The sequence below is a fragment of the Peromyscus maniculatus genome, chromosome X, assembly GCF_049852395.1.
Source record: "Peromyscus maniculatus bairdii isolate BWxNUB_F1_BW_parent chromosome X, HU_Pman_BW_mat_3.1, whole genome shotgun sequence".
NCBI classification, from domain to species: domain Eukaryota; kingdom Metazoa; phylum Chordata; class Mammalia; order Rodentia; family Cricetidae; genus Peromyscus; species Peromyscus maniculatus.
In genome coordinates, this window is record NC_134875.1 from 142,028,188 (window position 1) to 142,049,006 (window position 20,819).

Genomic DNA, 20,819 nt, shown 5'->3' on the forward strand with positions numbered 1-20,819 from the left:
CAAATAATCTAACTGTGGAATTGTTTATCCCTCCCTTCTGTTCTATCAGTTGGTAGTTCTTGTATTTGGGAGATGCACATATATTTATTCCTTTTCATTTTATTTTTTAACTTTGTCATTCAAGTTAATTCATATTAATAGCATCCTTAATATTAATAGTGTCCCTACAAGTATATATCGTATGTTGATCATACTCCTCCCATAGCCCCCTGCTCTTCCTTTCCCCGTGCCTCTCCACTGCCTGATTATTTCCTTTGTCCCCCTAGACAGTTTGACTTCTATGTCACAGATGTATACATGATTTTACATGTCTATATAAAATCTTTAATCCACAAATGAGAGAAAGAACACAATGTTTATCTGAGACTTGCTTAATTCACTTAATACAACTATGTCCAGTTGGATTCATTTTTCTATAAATAATATAAGGTTTTTTTGGAGACAGGGTTTCTTTGTGCAGTCCTGGCTATCCTGGAACTCGCTCAGTAGACCAGGATGACTTTGAACTCAGAAATCCTTCTGCCTCTGCCTTCCAAGTGCTAGGAGTAAAGGTGTGTGCCACCAGCTCATAACTTTGTTTTTGATGAATGGATCATCATTACCACTTATATTAATTATCATTCTGAAGTCTATTTTGGTAGTAATTTAGCCCTCTATGGTGGTTTGAATGAGAATGCCCTCCATAGGCTCATGTGTTTGAATGCTTGGCTACCCATTTGGTGTAACTGTTTGGGAAGGATTGGGCAGTGTGGCCTTGTTGGAGAATGTGTGTCCCTGGAGGTGGGCTATGAGATTTCGAAAGCCCGTGTCATTCCAGTTAGCTCTCTCTCTGCCTTGTGCCTGCCTGTGGATAAGATGTAAGCTCTCAGATATTGCTCCAGTACCATACATATCTGTCTGCTTGCCACCATGATGATCATAGAATAACCCTCCAAAACTGTAAGCAAGCCCCCAATTAAGTGCTTTCTTTTTTATAAGACACCCACTTACTTCTTGTGTGTATATTTTGTGGATATGTAGATATACACATGTGGATGTCTCAAGTTCTTGGAGAGAACAGGAAATTATCCAAGTGACTGAGGTTGAGCCTAACTCAGTGGAAACAGCAGGTTTCCTGGATGTTCTCCCTAATTCTCATTCGTCCCTTCCTCTGCCTCTGCATCACTTAGTCTTGCTCTATGTCCTATTCAGGAGACTGGTAGTACCTCACTGTGGCTCTCTATCTGGCAGATATCTCACTGTGTGTGTCTCTAGGGAATCAAGTCTGACTTCTTTCATGGTCTGTGTATAGACATCTTGGACACATTTGGAGGTCCTTGCTGCAGATTGTTAGAGGCTTGAGGTGTCTGGGGTCCTGGGACTCAGCTGTGAGGTTTTTAAGGAATAGAGAACTTGTGCTCAGAGTGAGAGATTTCTGGGGTGTTTAAGAGTTTCTATTCTAATAGAGAAAACATATGATCTGTATTATGGACTTTGTCTAGAAGTGCACACATTATCACACTTTTGTGATTGTGCATCTCAAGAATTAGCTTTCAAGCAACCTTGAAGGGTTTTGTGAAGGACACGAGATCACAGGCATTTGATGACTGGGGGATTCTGTATCCTACATGTGACCTCCATGACCTGGTTATAGTGTGAGGCAGAGGGTTCCATTATATCTTGCATTAAAAACTTTGGACTTAGCCAAGAAGTAGTGGTGCATGCCTTTAATGACAGCACCCAAGAGACAGAGGCAGGTGAACATCTGTAGCTTTAAGGCCAGTTTGGCTTACTGAAGGAATTTCATGATAGCCAGGGTTACACAGAGAAACCCTGTCAATAATGTCCCCCCACCCCACCCCAAAAACAAATAAACAAACAAGCAAAAACCGTAAAAACTTTGGGCTTCAAAGGAATTTGTCCACCATACCCTGAGGTCTTTGAGATATTTGCAGCAGGAGTAATCCTCGTCCCTGGGATCTGTCCTTTTGGTTATTTCATGTGTCTATCTCCCAATGTGTGGACTATGATTTTATGGGCTTCTGAGACAAGGGTATGAGATCTTTGAACTATGTGAGTACCTGAACCATAAGTTAGGAATTTTCAAAAATTCATGTGGGCAAAAATACCTGTGGGCTGGAATTTGATGTCTCTAGATTTTTATTGTGTTTGTTTGTTTTTGTTCTGTGAGCCATTCAGTATTGCATGTCTAAAGTTTGGAGGTCATGCTGCAGAGGTTGCTCAACTGGTAAAAGTACTTACTGCATAAATATTATGAGCTAGATTCAGTCCCCAGAACCCACACAAAGGTGGAAAAAAGAGAACTGACTCTACAAAGTAACTTCTTTATGCACTCTGTTACATGTATGTGCCAATGTACAACACACACACACACACACACACACACACACACACACACACACTATAATAATATATAATGTTATTTAATTCAAAGTTTGGAGGCATCTGAGTTATACTTTCCTGTGTTGGAATTTGGTTGCTATATGCCATTGGGATATTTGGGGTATGTGTGTGTGACCAATAGTGGGAGTATATTTAAGAGCCTCTGTTTATAATATGACCTTTCTGAGCTGATGGGAGATCAACATCCCAGAGTGAAGTCTGGTCTGTCTTTGTTCTGTATCTAATGTCTTGAAAGGCCTGAGCTGTTTGCTGTTCACATCACCAAGACCAGACATGAGGGGTCTATGACTCTCTCCAGATGTTCTGGTCTGACAACTGTCCAGAAACAGAAAAGTCTCCCACATTGGCCCAGCTATGAGCATCATATCATTCTCCTAAGGGTTTCATAAACCACCACAATATGTTCACAATTTAACACATCAAGAAATAACTTGAGGGCCCAGAACAAAGCCAAAATACCAAATAAATTCCTATTTCTTGAAAGTAAGTGTCTGTGGTGGGAAACAAAGGCAGGTGGCCTCAATAGGTTCCCAGAAGCTGTCGTTGCCAGAGGGTGAGGCAGCAGTAGCCGCAGACAGACAGACTGAGGCAGCAGCACATAGGGGAAAAAGATTGCCCCTTGAGTCTTAGTCTAGTGGGGATGCTGACAGGCGCATCCCCTTGAGTCCCATACGCTTACCCCATGTCTTCTCTGAGAAAGGCACCGCTCTAGTTGTTGGGACACATCAGCAAGCAGATAGAAATCCCCAGGTTGGGGACCTGCACAGGTTCAAGGCAGCCAGGGTCCCAGTGCAGGGAGGGGAAGTGGACACAGACTCCATTACTAACTGAGAAGCTATCACCAATTGACACCCATTTGCAAAGGAAAAATCAGTTCTCTCCAATGGAGTCTCACTGGGGACATTAGCCACACAGGGCAGGCCCCATGCCCAGCAGTAGATGGCAATACAAAATGAACTCAAGGGTATTTTTGTAGACTTTTTGTTTCATATCACTTTATCGGGAGTTTTTTTGTCTTACTGATCTTTTGCTTGTATATTATGTGTTTTTATGGGTTCATGTGTGTGTGTGTGTGTGTGTGTGTGTGTGTGTGTGTGTGTGTGTGTGTTTTTCTTGTGTTTTCTCTGTTACTTTAAAAGAATTTTGTTTTGTTTGCTTTTGTCGTTTTCCTGATTGTTTTCTAAAGAGAGAGAGAAAGAAGGTATGGAGTTTTGTGGATAGGGAGGAGCTGGGAGGAGTTGGGGAAGGGGAAACCATGATCAGAACATATTGCACAAACATTATTTTCAGTTAAAAATAAAGTAAAAATTATCCCTGTAACAAACAAAAACAAAAAAGAAAATATTTCAGGAAAGCTTCCACTCGGCCTACAGAAAGAGAGCTATGCGTTTGGCTTTTTGTTAAAGTATTGTTACTTGTTAAAAATATCTGCTTGTTGCTACATAGAAGCAATCACAGAGCTTTAAGCAAATCAGTGTGCTTGTGAAAGAAAACAAGCTCATGCTTTAAAATATGTGAATTTTTCAGCAGGCTAATTTAAATGTTAATAAAAAAAAACTGGAAGAAAGAAATTCCTAAGCATTCAGTCCCCAAACAGGAAGTGGAAGGTGGCAGGTGACAAATTCTCAGCGATAGTCTGGCAAGCTGCACAGTGAGTACAGTTGACAGTGAGGGATGCTGGAACTGAACACAGAAAAGGCGCCAGCAAGATGCCTTCACCAAGTCTGATGACCTAAATTTGATGTCCAGGACCCAAATGGTGGAAGAAGAGAACCGATTATAGAAAGTTGTCTTCTGAGCTCCATCCACATTGCATGACTTGTGTGTGAGCACCTACCTGTGTTCAGACACACACTCAAAATAAATTTAAAAAATGTAATTTAAAGAGAAAGAAGGAAAAAGAAAAAGCTGTACCAATTGTGGTAACAGGATGGAAAGCTTGGGCCAGGAAGTAAGTGAACTGCAGGTTGGAATCTGTATTGGAGTGACCAGAATAAGCAGAATGGAGAAAATTATTTTCTGATATCAATGCGAGGGAGGTGTTAGCCAAGCAGATATCTGGAGATGTGGCTTTGCAGACAAAGAGAACATCTGGGGAGGAGAGGGTGAAGAAGAGCCCACCAGGCACATGGAGGACACCACGGCAGTCAGTAGAGAAGAGAACCGAAGGGAAAGTGGGAGGTGCTCAGGATGCTGTCTGGTAGAGATGCTTCTGCTTGGTTAGCCTGACAGAAAAGGACAACTGAGGGTCACAGATGCTGCCAGCAAGTCTGTGCAGGGCTGCAAGGGCCAGGCAAAAGAGGGACACATGGAAAGAGTAGTCAGCAAATTGGGAGGCTTGGGCTATGGGCTAGTACTTCATTCAGGTGAGGAACTGTCTTCCTGCCATTGTCCCAGGAGGCATCTGCATTGTATCCACAGATTTGAGTGCTCAATTAGTCAGCCTGAATTTGCTCACCAGCCTTCCAATTGAACCATGCTTGAGGGGCTATGTGCACTGGCCCCTGGGCACATGGACAATTTGGTGACCAATAGGTGCAATTCCTCTGTGAGGCCAGATCTGAGCTGGACAGACTATAAGAGATTAGTTGACTTGTACTATAGAAATTTGTATCCTCTTTAAAAATTATTTTTATGTGTATGACTGTTTTGCTTGTTAGTATGTCTAGTATATGTATGTGCATCACATGTATGTAGTGCCCACAGAGGCCATAAGAGGATATCAGATCCTCTAGAACTGGAGACACAGATGGATGTGAGTCACCATGTAGTGCTTGGAACTGAACTCGGGTCCTCTGCACCAAGTGCTCTTAACCTGTGAGCCATCTCTCCAGCCCCTATATCTTCTTTTCAGTAGGAGCTCCAGGATTAGGGATGGGACAAAAGATGTAATTCTTCTCTCAGTACCACTGAAAGAATCTGATCATCTGTTCCACCTTCCTGAACCATTTCTACTGCACAAATAATGGCAATTGACAACTACCTGCTGTTCCCATTGGCCAAGGACCTCCAATCACAATCTTTTAAGCACTGAATAAGCAAGCATATTTGAAGCTCCAGGTGAGTTGCTCATCTTTAGGTACAGGACCCGGTGGGGAATTTGGGGTGATTTAGACTATATCCTTGCAGGAAGATGCTCCCACTCCGGTGTGTGTGAGGAGAATGATACTAGAGGTTAAGTAGTAGTACTCTGGAAATAGAAGATGGCTCCTGACCCTCCTCACCTGAGGGGAGTGTGGGAGGGTTTGCACAGGACAGACACGTGGGATGGAAGATTGATGAAGTGGGTAGCTACATTGCACATGTCACAGAGTCAAGGCGGGTGAAAATAGTGATCTACACAGGCATTGCTAGGTCTCTATCTTTGGCCTGGTGGGCCCCATATTACCTCTGGGGTCTGCACAGCTCTACAGATGTGCTGTTGTTAATAGAAAGGCTTCTTCTAGTTCTGTTGGTTCCCACATTCTTTCAGGTAGAGCTTGAAATTGAAAAGTGACACATAACTTGGCCTTGGAGGTGGATTATTTAAGTGCCTCTGAATGACATTGTCTCTCCAAGGAAAACTAGAAGATAGTCTTTCTCAGCAGTTATCTCTGAGGCCAGCGTTATCACCAATGGACTCCAGGGCTGTTGGGTAAGGGCAACACTGGGGAAGGCCGACATAGTACTGTCCTAGAACCTTTCAGAGTGGCTTTGCCGGATTGGACACCTGCCTTTCACCTGTGGACATGGTGTTGCAACAAAGAATATTCCACTGGTATACAGTGTTACCATCTTACCAAGTGGAATGTAAGCAAAGGGTGTCAGCATGACCATAAAAACAGCCTAGCATGTCTTTCCTGAGCAAACCTTCATATACTCCCTGTAAATGAGGAGGGTAAGGTGCTCTCCTTGGCGGTCCTCTTTGGTTGGAATCAGCCAGACCTTGGATGTGACTTCTCAATTTACCCTTTTCTGCATGATATACCAAACATCTCCCATTTTGTTTCTTCTCTTTGTAACTGGCCCCAAACGTTAGTGATCTTTGTACTCATCTCCCAAGTGTTACCATTACAGGTATCTTCCACCTAGCCAGGCTATTTTCATGTGTTGTTTTCTTGGGGTTTGAATACTTATTTCTTTGGGACTTTGAGTTTTTTGTTTGTTTGTTTGCTTGTTCTTGCACTGGTGGGCATTGATCTCAAGGTCTCACATCTGCTAAGTAAGTGACCTATGCTCCTAGTCTCTCTGGACCTTTGCACATTAAAAACTATACGTATGAATAATAGCTAAGCTCCAGGAAGAGTCATCCCGATGTGTCTAATGTGCTTCTCCCATAGGGCTACTTAAAAGTAACATGTTAATTTGGAGAGCATGATGCTGGCGCCCCTGGGAAGCTAGCCAAACCTCAAGCCATATTTGACTTTGGAGCGGCAGTGGTGGCACTAGTGACACTCTTATCTTTTCTTTTCGTTGTTCACCGGTTCAAAATCCTCTGGCATTTTGTTTCTTTGTTTTTAACTTCATTTCTTTCTCAGTGATGTCTAGTAGTTGGCAGACAGCATATTCTTCTTCTTGGAGGGCCAAAAAATATATATACAGAACACATTCTGACATTTTGTAAAAACAGGCCTTCAGGACATGTGTGGACATGGGCATGTATGTGCATGTGTGTGGAGATAAGAGGACAATGTCAGGTTTCTTTCTGAGTCACTCTCTATCTTACTTTTTGAGATAGGATCTCTCTGGAAACCAGGAGCTCGCTGATTTGGCTAGGTGAGGCTGCCTGGCCACTGAGCTCCAGGAATCTGCCTGCCTCTCCAACTTTGGGATTGCAGATATGTGCTCCTGTGATGCCCCGCCTGCAGGGCTACAACGGGTTCTCGACCACCCTAAGGAGGGAACGTAGGGACGGGAGATACAAAGGAAAACACACCAAGTCTAGATTCTGATCAAGGTGCCACTTTATTTCCTTCCAGAAAGGTTTATATAGTTCCTGCAGGGTGGGGGGAGCAAGAAGCTGTCTTCTGCATAAGGTGGGGCAAGCTAACAGGATGTTTGTATAGGATGTTTACAGGGTGAGAGGGTCAAGGGCTCTGACTCAATGTCCTGTTGCTAGGCAACCTGACTGTAAGCTGATCTAGTTCCCTGTCTTATCGGGGGTCTGTATTTTTCCACTAACTAGAGATTCTGTCCTTGTTCCTGACACTGTGACAAGATTTTTGTATATTGGTGCTGGGCATTAAAGTCATGTCCTCATGCTTGTATGGCAAGCAATTTAGTGATGAAGCCCACTCTCCAGTTGCCAGGGCACAGACTACATCTCATATTTAGGCATGCTATGCTAAGTAAGAGGAGTTAGATTGGGCTACAGTACATGGAGCTAAACCTCACAAGTGCCTCAATGTTTTCTATGGCTGTGATGAAACACCATGACCAAAAGCAACTTGGGGAGGAAAGGGTTTATTTAATGTCACAACTTGTAGTCCATCATCCAGGAAGTCAGGACAGGAACTCAAAGCAGGAAACTGGAGGCAGGAACTAATGCAGGGGCCATGGAGGAGTGCTGCTTACTGGCTTGCATGGCTTTCCCAGTCTTTCTTATACCATCCAGAGTGACCAGCCCAGGGGTGGCACAGTGAGTGTTCCCTCCTACATCAACCATCAATGAACAAAACACACCACAGGCTTTCCCACAGACAAGCAGATAGGGAAATTGTCTCAGCTGAGGTGTCCTTTTTTCCAAATGACTCCAGATTGTGTTGAGTTGATGTAAAAGTAACTAGCACAATTGATCCCTTGTGAAATTGACACACAAGCAGATCACTATTAAACCATGACCTTTCTTTTCTTGTTAGCCCCAAGATGTCATGTTACTATGATAGTATAAAACAAATTATTTTTTGAGACAGGGTCTCTCTATTATGTAGTCATGGCTGTCCATGGTTCTTAAAATTTTGAACATTCAAAACCTTGGCTTCATTAAAATATCCAAAGCATCTCTAACATTGCAAGGTTTCTTTAAAGCATCCATGGTCTCACAACTGTGGGCTCCTGTACAAACCAAAAACAAGCTAAATACCTTCTTATTCCAAGAGAGAAGAACCAGGGCATAGTTAAAATAAAATCTTAGGAAAACCAAAGTTCAACAACATAAAAAGCTCAGTGCTTGATGTCTGGGTGCTTGATGTCTGGGTGCCGCTCACAATCATCTGGGCTCCACTTCTTGGGCCTACAATCTGCAGCACACACAAAGCTGTTTCTTATGTTCAGGCTAGCCCCACGCTATGGCTGCTGCTGTCCTTGACAGTTGTTCCATGGTATTGATGTCTCCAAAATGTTGCAACTGCACTACACTTTCACCAGTAGCTTCTTCTGGGCTCTCTTCAGGGTCTCTAACACAGCACATGGTGTTAGTTTCTCTGCACGGTCCCTTCCATTCCCGTCATTCTATTTCAACTGAGGCTACACCTTCACCAATGGCCTCTTCTGGCCTCTCTTCAGGGATTCCAGCCCTGCCACACAGTTCCAAGCCTCAGCTACTCTCCATGACCCCTTCATGCCTTCAAAACCAGTACCAACTGGGTGACCCTTACACTACCAGATTTGGTTGCCAGCATGAGGTCCATACAACCTTGGCCACTTCTGGAACACAGCTTTTTTGTGCTGACCCTAATAAAATATGGAAGATTTCATCCACGATGCTGATCTTCCCCCACCCCCTCCATCGAGACAGGGTTTCTCTGTGTAACAGTCCTGGCCATCCTGGAACTTACTTTGTAGACCATGCTGGCCTCGAACTCACAGAGATCCCCTTGCCTCTGCCTCCTGAGTACTGGGATTAAAGGCTTGCGCCACCACAGCTGGGTAAAAAACACTCTTTTTGTTTTGTTTTTGTTTTTCGAGACAGGGTTTTTCTGTGTAGCCCAGGCTATTCTGGAACTCACTCTGTAGACCAGTTCAAGGTTTGAGCTCACAAAATCTGCCTGCCTCAGCTTTTCTGGTGCTGAGATTAAAGGTGAGTACCACCAGTGCCAGTGCTGGTCTCTTCTTAATCACTGCTAATTTCTCACCTCCACTTGACCAGCATTTATTGTTCCAGCAAAGCAAAGACTTTACTTTAGAGGTTCTTTTTTTAAGGGTCTTTTATTTATTTTTATGTGCATCGGTGTTTTGCCTGCATGTATGTCTGTGTTAGGATCTCAGACTCCCTGGAACTGGAGTTGCAGGCAGTTGTGCGCTGCCATGTGGGTGCTGGGAATTGAACCTGGGTCCTTTGTAAGAACAGCCCAGCCTCTTAACCACATGGCCATCTCTCCAGCCCAAGTGGTTCTTAATTCAAAATATCCAATCAATGGCCCTGGTAGAGTTTTTACTTCCCTCTAAAAGTTTTAAGGTAGTCTCCATCATCTGCACTGCTCTCAGCATTATATTCTACATTCTGACAACAGCTCATTAAGCTCGAAGCACCCAATGGCTTCTCTAGACCAAAGTTCTAAAGTCCTTCCTCAATGTTCCCCCAAATGCATGGTTCAGATCTGTTGCAGCAACACAGTACTTCTGGTACCAATTTCTGCCTTAGTTAAGAGTTTCTATTGCTATGATAAAACCCCATGACCAAAAGCAATTCGGGTAGGAAAGTGTTAAAGTTAGGGCGGGAACCTGGAGGCAGGAACTGATGCAGAGGCCATAGAGTGCTGCTTATTGGCTTGCTCAGCCTTCTTTCTTACACCACCCAGGACCACCAGGTTTGGGCTGGTACTGCCCACAGTGAGCTGAGCACTCATCAATCAATGAAGAAAACATAGCACAAGCTTTCTCACAGGCCAATATGGTGGAGGCAATTTTTTTCAATTGAGGCTCTCTCTTACAAATGACTACAGCTTGGGTTAAGTTTACATAAAATAGCCAGCACAATATGATATGAGGTAGCACCAGCTCACTTGAAAGCAGGTAGACCCAGCTTTGGGTTTGATCTTTCCTCAGGATATGGAAGGAACTGACTGAGTTCCCTCTCACTGTCTGTGGCACCCATTGAGGGCATTAAAAACACTGCAGAGTCCCTTCCAGGCTCCCTGATTGGGAACATGGCTGACATTGACGTCCCTGAAGATCCACAATGGCCAGTTCCTGTGCAAAAAGATTACAAGTCAGTACAACTTGTCAGTGTCACTAATCTTACAGTGAAGAACTATTTCACCAAAATGCAGTCAGCAATGAGGACCACTCGCGTTTAGTTCTTGTTCAAGGATGCCATGAAGTGACACTGTCTATCCACATTCCTGCTGCTCCATCTTCCTGGTGAGGTATGTCCTTAGCCTGGATACCACCATGGTAAACAAAATTAGGGGCGGAATTCTCACTTCAAATTCAAATGCAACAGCAGGTCCGTAAAAATTAAGGGGAGAGCTATGCTCTATGTATCCTACTCCTTCTCTGAAAGTCCTTTAAATCCATGCATTTATTTTCTTTAGGTGTCATTATTTATTTTGATATTAATTTTTATAATATAAAATACATAATGTGATGCTTTGAACAATAGGGAGTGAAATAACGGCTCCATTCAAGAAAAATTAGCTTTTCACCTTCCACAGTCACCTCTGTGTATTATTCTACCTTCCTTTAAGCATTAAGCAGAAAATCTTGCTCTCAGATTCTACTCCAATTAGTCAGTCCATTTGGAGAATCTTAACAAATCACCATCACCTGCCCCTCAGTCACAATATCAAAACTTTTGAGTTTGCCTTTTTATCCTGCCACTTCCTACATAAGATGGAAATTGCTTCACTCAGAATGACTAAGGAGATCTGGGAGGTTAACTGGAAGTCAGGCAGGAGAAGGGGAGAGGTGCATGACAAAGGCAATGTCACCTGTGAGGCTGTCGAGGTCAGAGAGAGAAATACAGGACCGGTATGGATCACATCAAGGATTTAGAAACCACCCAGCCAACCATGCGTACTGGTTAGAATTTGCACTAGAATTGGGGCAGCAACAGGAGGGGTATGCTGATGAGAGTGAGGCAGGGCCCAGTGTGCCTTGTCAAGGAGGCAGGGCACTATTCAAAGTGTAGCAGGCAGCTCCTCCAGAACCTGGCAGGAGTGACTTGACCTTATTAGTAGGTAGAGTGGTCCCTCATGTCACTAGATTAGAGAACCAGTGGCAAGGTGCCAAGACTACTGGCAGGAGGAACAGCTATGAATTGATGGTTGTGGTGGTTTGAACAAGAACGGCTCACACAGACTCATATAGGTGAGTGCTTAGTCACCAGGGAGTGATACCAATTAACAAGATTACAAGGGTTAGGAAGTGTGACCCTGTTGGAGGAAGTATGGAATAGGAGATGAGCTTTGACATTTCTAAAGCCCATGCCAGGACCAGTCTCTCTCCCTCTCTCCTCCTCTTTCTTTCTCTCTGCCTGTGGGTCAGTATGTAAAGCTGAGCTCCAGGGCCATGTCTGCTTACATGCCACCATGCTCCTCACTATGATGTAATGGACTAAGCTTTGAAACTGTAAGCCAGCCCCAATTAAATGCTTCCCTTTAGAAGAGTGGCCCTCCTCATGGTGTCTCTTTCCAGCAATAAAACACTGGTTAAAACAGTGGTGGTTGTGAAGGACAGACATGAGGTTGAGTGGACAAGGGGGATGGAGACATGAAATCTTAACCTTTGTCTACTCCTGACCCCTTTTGCCTGAAAGTTTTATATGACCCTGAGCATAAAGGTATGTAAGTTCAACGTCTACTGATAGTAAATCATAAAGAAATTTATTATAAAAAGAAACCTTTGGGTATATGCTAGAAATAGGGCCGCTTATGTGTTGGTTACAGAAAGATGACACAAAATTATCCTTATTGGGAAAAAGGGCCATAAGACTATGATTGTGTCTTAGTGGGAGAGCATTAAAAAGGGATGTTCTCGTATTACAGCCACAATGAATGGAGCCTTAAAGGGAAAGAGAGGCTTCCCTTCAAAACCTGCAGAGAAGATCCATTAAAAGGGATAGCTTAAAGTAAAGATAAGAGAAAGAGCCATCATGGATAGATAACAGGGTGGAGGTGTGGCTTCAGAGAAATCTCCTCAGCAAGAGAAAATATCTGACTTTGACACCCTTTCAGAGAGTGGCAGGATGTTCTGTACCACATGAACCACATGTTTAGTTCAACATAGCCCATTCGACATAGAGCATAGTAGGACCAAGTAGGAACATAAATTAGGAGCTTTAAAACTGTGTGTGTGTGTGTGTGTGTGTGTGTGTGTGTGTGTGTGTGTGTGTGCGGTCTCTGAAAACACCACAGCCAGTAAGTAGAGTGTCAAACAGTGCAGTTTGGAAGGAAGTATCCTGGTGTAACACAATCCCATGTGCACAATAAAGTTTAAGGCATAATTGCATTGAAACTCATTTCAAAGTACAAGTCACTTCTTCCATAAAGATGGGATCTATAGATGGACTGTATGTATTATCTTAAGGGTCTGTGGAAGGATCTGGTGTGGTCTCGATCATACAGACAGCACAGAGGTCACCTGGGCAATTAACCAACTCGTCCTGTTTGTAAGACCCTGGGGGAGCCAGATGTAGCTTGGCCCTCCATGTAGCACAGAGGTCACTAGGCTGTTAACCACATCCATTCCCAGCCTTCTGGGTGGAAAACAGGTTATACATCTCTTTCTTTGAAGAGACAACACTGTGTGTTTAACCTTCCTGGATTCCCTGGTGCTTATCTGTGAGCCACAAGGACCCCTGTGCCCCCAACATAAAACCACAGCACAACTGGCTTCTTAACTCTTGGTGACAGAGAGTAGGGGGGGGAGGTGAAGGACATGGAGTGATTTCTTCAGGGTGTGAGATCTGACCAGCTTACAGTGACCAGCATCTTAGGCGGGCAGCCCCATGATGTCACAGTATGCAGATACTTCGATCATCTATTTGAGATGAAAGCAAATTCACATAATAATGAGATGGAAGTGCTTGCTTATATTTACAAACAATTGAATCTTGATCTGCAGGACTTAGAACATTTTCAACATTTCTCAGAGTTGATTGACATTTTGATCTTATAATCGATGCTGAGAATGCAGCTTCACATAAATATGTAGTATAGAATGATGAAACAGAAGTATCCTTGGAATCATTTCAGAAACAGTTGGAAATTCTGTTTTAATCCCAAGACAAAATTCATTTATCCATTTTAAAAAAATTAACCCAAGTCATCAACTCAATCATTTTTTTAGATCAAACATTTTAACATAATCCAATCCAAGGATATTTGGTATTTTTTTTTTTTTGTTTTTTTCGAGACAGGGTTTCTCTGTGGTAGCTTTACGCCTTTTCCTGGAGCTCACTTGGTAGCCCAGTCTGGCCTCGAACCCACAGAGATCCGCCTGGCTCTGCCTCCCGAGTGCTGGGATTAAAGGCGTGCTCCACCAACGCCCAGCCTTGGATATTTGGTATTTTAATGCTGAGTAATGTTGGTAGAAGAAAGAAATGCCCTTGTTTCCATTTTTTTTCTAGAAGAGCAGAGAACTCTGTATGTACAGTAAAACGCTGCAATTCATACATGATGACTTATGATAGTGTTGAGTTTGACCCGAGGTGTTTCAAGTATTTCCGATGGTGTAGCACAGCATGGATCGACAGCATGTGCAAAATGCAGATTGGGTGTTCAGAACCAAGGCTGCAGTGACATCACACGGTGCAACTGGGGCAAAAGCTGCCAGAATTACATTAGCTAGATTACACATTTGATTTTGAATTAAATTTCGTTGTTGAATGCTCAAACTTTTTCTGTTGCCACATCAAGTAGCTGTGGATTAGGGAACTATTGGTGGTGATGGGTATAAAGACTTGTAAAGTTCTCCCATAGATAGATATGGCAGGGGGAACTGGCTGGGCTTCGGGCTTGTGGGGCTGGGGGAGAGAAGCACCTATGAAGGAGGGCTTCAAACCTCTAGCCCAGTACTTCTCAATCTTCCTAAAGCTGAGACCCTTTAATACAGTTTCCCATGTTGTGGTGACCTCCAACCATAGAATTATTTTCATTGCTATTTGATAACTGTAATTTTTGCTACTGTTATGAATTGTAATGTAAATATCTGATATGCAGGATATCTGATATTTGACCCCCAAAGTGGTCACGATCCCCTGGTTGAGAACCACTGCTCTAGCCTAAGTAGCGGGAAAGTAGTTGGTGCCTGGAAGGCAGCGGTGGGGGAGGGGATGTTGTGCAGAGATGTGGGCTGACAACTACTGTTTGGGTTAATCTTGGGGAATTCAAACACTCTGTAACTCATTCATTGAGGCTTTCACACACACACACACACACACACACACACACACACACACACACACACACACACATAATGCATTATGATCACAGCCACTCCAACTTTAACCCCTTTATTCCCCTAGACACACCTTAACATATCTTCTTCCCAAATTCATGTCCTCTTATTCTTTCTTTAAAAAAAAAAAAAACCAGTTTCTAATTAGTGATATCCACCTGCACATGATGTGTGTTATGCCATCCACAGAGTGTGGGCAACTAACAGTGGCCACGCCCCCAAAGAAAAATGACTCTCCTGCCTCCAGCCACCATCACCTGCCAACAGTTCCTCAAATAAGGGTAAGGCTTAGTGAGCCCCTCCCTTATCCATGCTACAGTTTTGAGGAGCTTCCTCTCGTGCAGGTCCCGTGAGTTCATGAGGGCAGCAGACACATCAAGACCTGAAGACAGATTTGGTGCACACCTCCCCATCATCTGGTTCTTACATTCTTCTACCTCCACAGCCCTTCAACAGTGATCCTTGGTCCTTCTCCGGGTATGGTTTATCTAGAGTTCTCCTTGAGGGCTGGGTACGCAACACATTTTGCAGCTCTTTGACCAGTTATGCATTTGTGCATTCACCACTGTCCATCACAAAAAAGGAGTTTCTCTGATGAAGGTTGAGAACAGCTCAGACATATGAGCAAAGACATAAATATTTGGAAAGCAGCCTGACAACACAACTATTTACCAAACTAGCAATAGCAAGCTGCCCTAAAGGGCCTATGATTTTAACAAGATGTTCAGTACCAGGTATGAATTTTCTCCTGTGGATCAGGGCTCAAATCCCATCAGAAATTGGCTGTTTACCTTTGAACACTCATGCTACTACTACACCACATCCTGCCTGGTGCCCTACAGCATGCCCTACAGCATTTAGGGGCCAGCACTAGCCAAGTTCACAGGTGTCTTTTTCTCCTTCTGTGGCCTGCATAGCATATTCTGGCATCGTAGAAGCTGGCCAGCAGGTAGGAAGTTTCCCAGTCGCTCAAGATTGACTTTCCTATGTCCTGCAGACAAACTCAAATGCTTACTCCTGGAGTGACTTCGGGAAGCTGACCTAACTAACCTCTGTATGTAGGATGTCTACCTGTTATATAACAATGATACCAATGATTAGAAAACGTTCAAATTGGTTTCATTTGATTAGTCTCACAGCAAGTTCTCGGCTTCTATCTCAGGTTGTGGTGATCCTCATGAGCAGGTAGGTATTCATCAGGTTAAAAGGGTATGTCTTCACTCACCTATGTATCTGCATGGACTTACAGTCCACCTTTGAATATTTTCACCACCATACACCAAGTATTGACATTGTGAAAAGAAACAAAATATAAAGAGGGGAGGGCGCTGAGGGAAGAGGAAGGATCTCAAGTTGGAGTCAGCCCGAGTCACACAACGATACAACCTTTTCTGAAATAACGACGGCAAAGAAATAAACTGAGAAGAGTCAGGGTATGTGATCAACATGTGGAGAATTAAAGCCACCAGGATGTCTCTGAGAAGTACCATCCCTCACCCAAACCCTTCTAAACTTTCTGTAGCTGCCCTTCTTCCTCCAGGAGGGAGGATAGGGCTCTTTCCACCCATGTTCTCCATCACTGGTTCCTCTCTGGTCATCTACACCGCCCTGGTGCTTTGAGTGCAACAGACTTGAGGGTGGTCAGGTGGCTAAAGAGTTTGGAGTTCAGGAGAGGACTGAGCTGGCTGGGAGGATCTGGAAAGCAGCAACATGTGGTTGTCAGCGCGAGGTCATCAAGCCCTGGATATGAATCAAGGAGGCAGCACTTAATCCTTTTGTAACTCTAGTCATATTATATCAGTGAAGACCAGGGCAGTGGACATAACTCAGATCACAGTGATAGAGAACTGGGTTACTTGATCTCTCTAGGGCTCAGTGACCACTTTTCTTTTTTCTTTTCCTTATCTTAAAAAGACAGTGCTGGCCGTCAAACCCAGGGACTCACATCTGCAAACCAAGCCTTCTACCATACTGTTACATCCCTGCATTAGATACTTGTCTGGGGCTGTGAATGCTCCCTGGGTGGCAGAACACCTGCCTAGCTTGTGTGAGGCCCAGGGTTCAATCACTAGCACAAAAAGTTACAAGGTTTATAAAAAATGAGGAGGAGGATGATATTCCAGGATAACATCCAGTTTTGCCTTCTTTATTTAGACCATGAAACACTAGCTTATCCAAAGTATAAAGAGTTATCAATGAATGAGTCACTCCCAGGGAAAAAGGGAAGTTTGGGGCTATGGATACACCACAGTTGGTAGAGTCCTTACCTACTCGGAACCAGGTCCTGGGTTCATTCCCCAGCAATGAATAAATCCAGTGTGGTGATGCATACCTGTAATCCCAGAACTTGGATGTTGGATGCAGGAGGATCAAGAGTTGAGATCATCCCCGACTACATATCAAGTTTGAGGCCAGCCTAGGGTATGTAAGACCATGTAACAAAAACCAGAAAGGAAGATCCCTGTGTCTACCTGGGCAAGTCTTTGCTCAATGTTATGGAGAATGTTGCATTTCACTTGCTTCCCTGAATTGACTCCTGGTAGAGAGGTCTGTTCACAATATTCCTTCAAGGTAAATGGCTGTCATAAAGAATCACCCTTCACCATGTAGGTTGGGTTAAGGCTGTGTGAATAAGAAAGAATTCCTAGAAAGAAGCTCTGTCCACTAAAGCCGATTGACTGAGGAAAAATTCAACGACTGTGGAAAGTTTGGGTGAACATTTTTCTTGTGCTATCTTTAGCCCCTTAAGAGATATTCCTTATCCACCTCTCTGTTGGACCTAGCTAGCATCCCTATAAACAGAAACTATCAGAATGTATTAGTCCTTTCTCCCCCAGTCAAGGGGCTGAGAGTGCTATCACATAGAATCTGAGGTCCGTGGCTGGTGTTCTTCTATCTGAAACATGCCTCTCTGATGTTTCCATCAATGCATTATAAACATGCCTTCATGCACAACTTTGTTGTTACTATAAGAACTTGATGAAGCTGCTTCCATGTTGGAACACCGACCTTGGAGGAGCCTAAATGCATGTTCCGGGACCATGGTCACTTCCATTTGGCTCCAGAACAATCTTTGAGGTGAGAGCTGTGTTTTTCAGTTGAGTCTTGATATGCATTCTCTGTCATGATCTGCAATACTCATGGATGACAGGCCCTACTACTCCTATACTTTTTTTTTGTCACGGATATCCCACTTGGGTGGGAAGCTTGTTCTAAACTATCTGGGCATAGAGATAAAATTTCCCTGCACAGCGGGCTGAGAGTTCCCCTGATTCCACTGCCACCCCATATGCCACCACAGCTGACAACTTCTCCCACATAAAACTGAAAAGCAAGCAGCAAATCCACCCAGACACTTGATCCCCACATCTGGCAGCCTTGGAACAACTCCTTCACTTGATTGGTTTTCATTTTCCCTTAAGCTCGTGCCTTCACACAAAGACGACTAGGAAACTCAAAGAGCAGAGACTCATCTTCCCCTGCACTCTGTGGCCCCCAGCTGATCTGCACATCCCCTGGCAGGCAGCCTCCCAAGGCCTCTCTTGGAATCCATGGAGCCCCCGTGTGACGTCACCTCCGCTACCGCGATCTCTCCTCTCCCCACACTGCAGGGGGGTCCTGGGGGCTGCAGCTGCGTGCTGTCCTGTCGGGACAGCGGTCTCCATAGAAACCACAGGTCCTGAGCTGGACAGTGTGGGCCGCGACGCCCTATGCCACCACTCCTGGGGAGAAAATCGCTGCCGCCCACCACCCTGAGATTCGGGCCTCAGCAGAGGCAGCTAAGGGTAAAGTCGTCCTCCCCTGGGAGCCACCAGCCGGGCCGGCCGCAGTCCCAGGCCTCTCTAGCCTCTGGAGGACCGCTCCTCTTGGTGGTCTTAACCCTTGGTGTCTGAGAGCCAAGCTGCGTTTCCAGGGTTGAGCAAAGGAAGTGGTACTCTGGCGTCCAGACTGCAGGACCTGATTCACTGACGAAATACCCGTGAGAAAGCCAGAGAGACAGAGGGAGAATGAGAGTGAGAGAGTGAAGGCTTTGAGGGAGGTTCAGAAAGAGAGCATGAGGGTTCTGAGGAGATGGGGGTGGGGGGAGACCTGGGAGCAACAGGCAAAAGAGGGAATTGGGGGCGTGGGGGTGGGGAGGGGGAGAGGAGAAGGGAGGCTCCCTAGGATGGGCCAAGGGAAAGCAAAACCCAGAGAGAAGCTCCTAGAACGGGGAGGGGGGGCGGGGAGGGGGGTGCTGGTGCGCATGTGGGTCTAGACCAGGATCCCTCCTTGGCGAGCCTGAATGGTGCTTTCTGAGAGGCCTCCTTGTTTTTCTCAGAAAGGCCGGCCATCTCTTCAGTGTCAGAATCATGGTTGGGCTATCTCAGTGTGATGTATTTGTCTTTCTCTACCTGGGGATGGCGATTTTACAGGGAGAAGGGACCCAAATTTCCTGTAGTTACCACTAGGCATCCGGGTGTCACTGGGCTCGAGTCTGTTCAAGCTCACAGATGACTTGTCTCCTTGGCATTGCCAGCCGCCCACCCCATCTGCCACCCTACAGTGTGAGACAGAGTCCCTGAAGAGTTACTGTTTTCAATGGAGACATTTGATAGAAACGTCAGAGAAATTCTTCTTGAGATTCCCCACAAAGATAAGGGTCAGGATGTGACTTAGAAATAGAACTTAGAGAAATTAAGCTCGGTGATTCCTGTATCAGCAGCAAGGACTTGGACGGTTTTTCTAGATGCAAGCTGCAGCAGAAGATACTCAGAGGGAAGGCCTACCTGGTTGTCCTGCTTGCTGTAGGACAGCTGATTCTGGGCAGTAGGCCTCTGTGGGACGGGAAATTGGTTGTTAGGATTGATCACAGGTTTCCTTTGGCCTTTCAATATGGTTTCTCTAGATTGACTCATGCTGTTGGCGGTGTATTGATGTGTGCTTGACCTCTGTGGGGGTGCTGTTTTGTTAGCCTTGTCTGAAAAGATCAAGTGAGGATCCTTGTGTGGCTGAGCCTCACAAGCAATAGAGAAGAAGAGTTTCTGTATTTTAAGGGGAACAATTTCAACAGTTCTCTGTCAAAGAGGCCAAGTCTTCACCTAGACCACCTTGGCATCTAAGACAATGTTTTGTCAATAGCTTTTGTGAGGAAACAGTGGCTTTATTCTTGCCAGTCACTGTGAAAATTGTACATGGGATTGAATGAGATAGCTAAGTTAAGACCATGGCCGCAGCCCATGCTCTTTATGCAGTATGACGGTGGGAAGGAAACCCACCATGTTTGTTCGGGTCTGGCATGGGCATCTAATTGTGTATTGCAAGGAATAGTTGCCTTGTCAAGTGATAGTCCTGGGCTAAAACAGAATCTGTGTCCAACATTTACCAGATGGTGAGAAATGAAAGGGAGGGAGATCTTTGCTTAGTAGAAGATGGTGGATGCAAGTTCAAGCCAGTAGGTGGCAGTCGTGAGAGAATAGATGACTGTGGCTGCTAGTAAAGACAGCCTGAAAAGAAGGGATCACCATCAAAAACTAGCTGGGTGACCATCAGTGAGTGGCTGAGCCTTTATGATCACCAGCTACCTCATCTGCAGGGAGGATAACAGCACTGTTTGAACACCCCTAATCTGAGCCTGCCAAACCGAAATGCTCCAAATCCTGAAAATTTCCTAGCACCAGATGAAACCACAGAGAGAAATTCCACATCTCACCTCCTCCTGGCAGCTTGTTACAATGCAAGCCAGGGTGGAGACGTGATTCAGAGGTGGAATATGTACTTTATATGCGTGGGATCCTGTGTTCAATCTGAGCATGCACACAGACAAACAGTAAGATACACACACACACACACACACACACACACACACAGACACACACACACAGGGAAGTATTAAAATGCATGAATTATATCAGTATAAAACTATAAGATCACCTGTAGGTTGTATGTATAATGTGTATATGAAATATAAATGAATTCTGGGCGTCACGTCCGCAGGATATTTCATTATGTCTATGCATATATCATCTACTCAAAAAGAAATCACAATGTCAGGTAAGGGCAACTGAGCCTGTACAACAAAGTCCCATCACAGCCAGGCTGAGGCCTTCTTGATCATGTGG

At 44.6% G+C, this 20,819-nt stretch overlaps 1 protein-coding gene across 18 annotated transcripts in view; it reads left to right on the forward strand.

The window, feature by feature from the left end:
• The window catches only part of LOC102923154 (protein FAM156A/FAM156B), a 53,383-nt gene that overhangs the window by 22,186 nt on the left and 10,378 nt on the right, over window positions 1-20,819 (forward strand). For 9 of the 18 annotated variants that reach the window (XM_076562155.1, XM_076562154.1, XM_076562156.1 and 6 more), the window contains one exon: window positions 5,261-5,463. The exons of 2 other annotated variants lie outside the window; for them this stretch is intronic. The gene's annotated coding sequence lies outside the window, so the exon portion shown is untranslated. Of the gene's footprint in view, window positions 1-5,257; window positions 5,464-15,065; window positions 15,199-17,694; window positions 17,800-17,854; window positions 18,507-18,530; window positions 18,735-20,819 lie in introns of those variants that run through there. 7 more of the 18 variants (XM_076562152.1, XM_076562165.1, XM_076562167.1 and 4 more) reach the window with 5 other exon arrangements.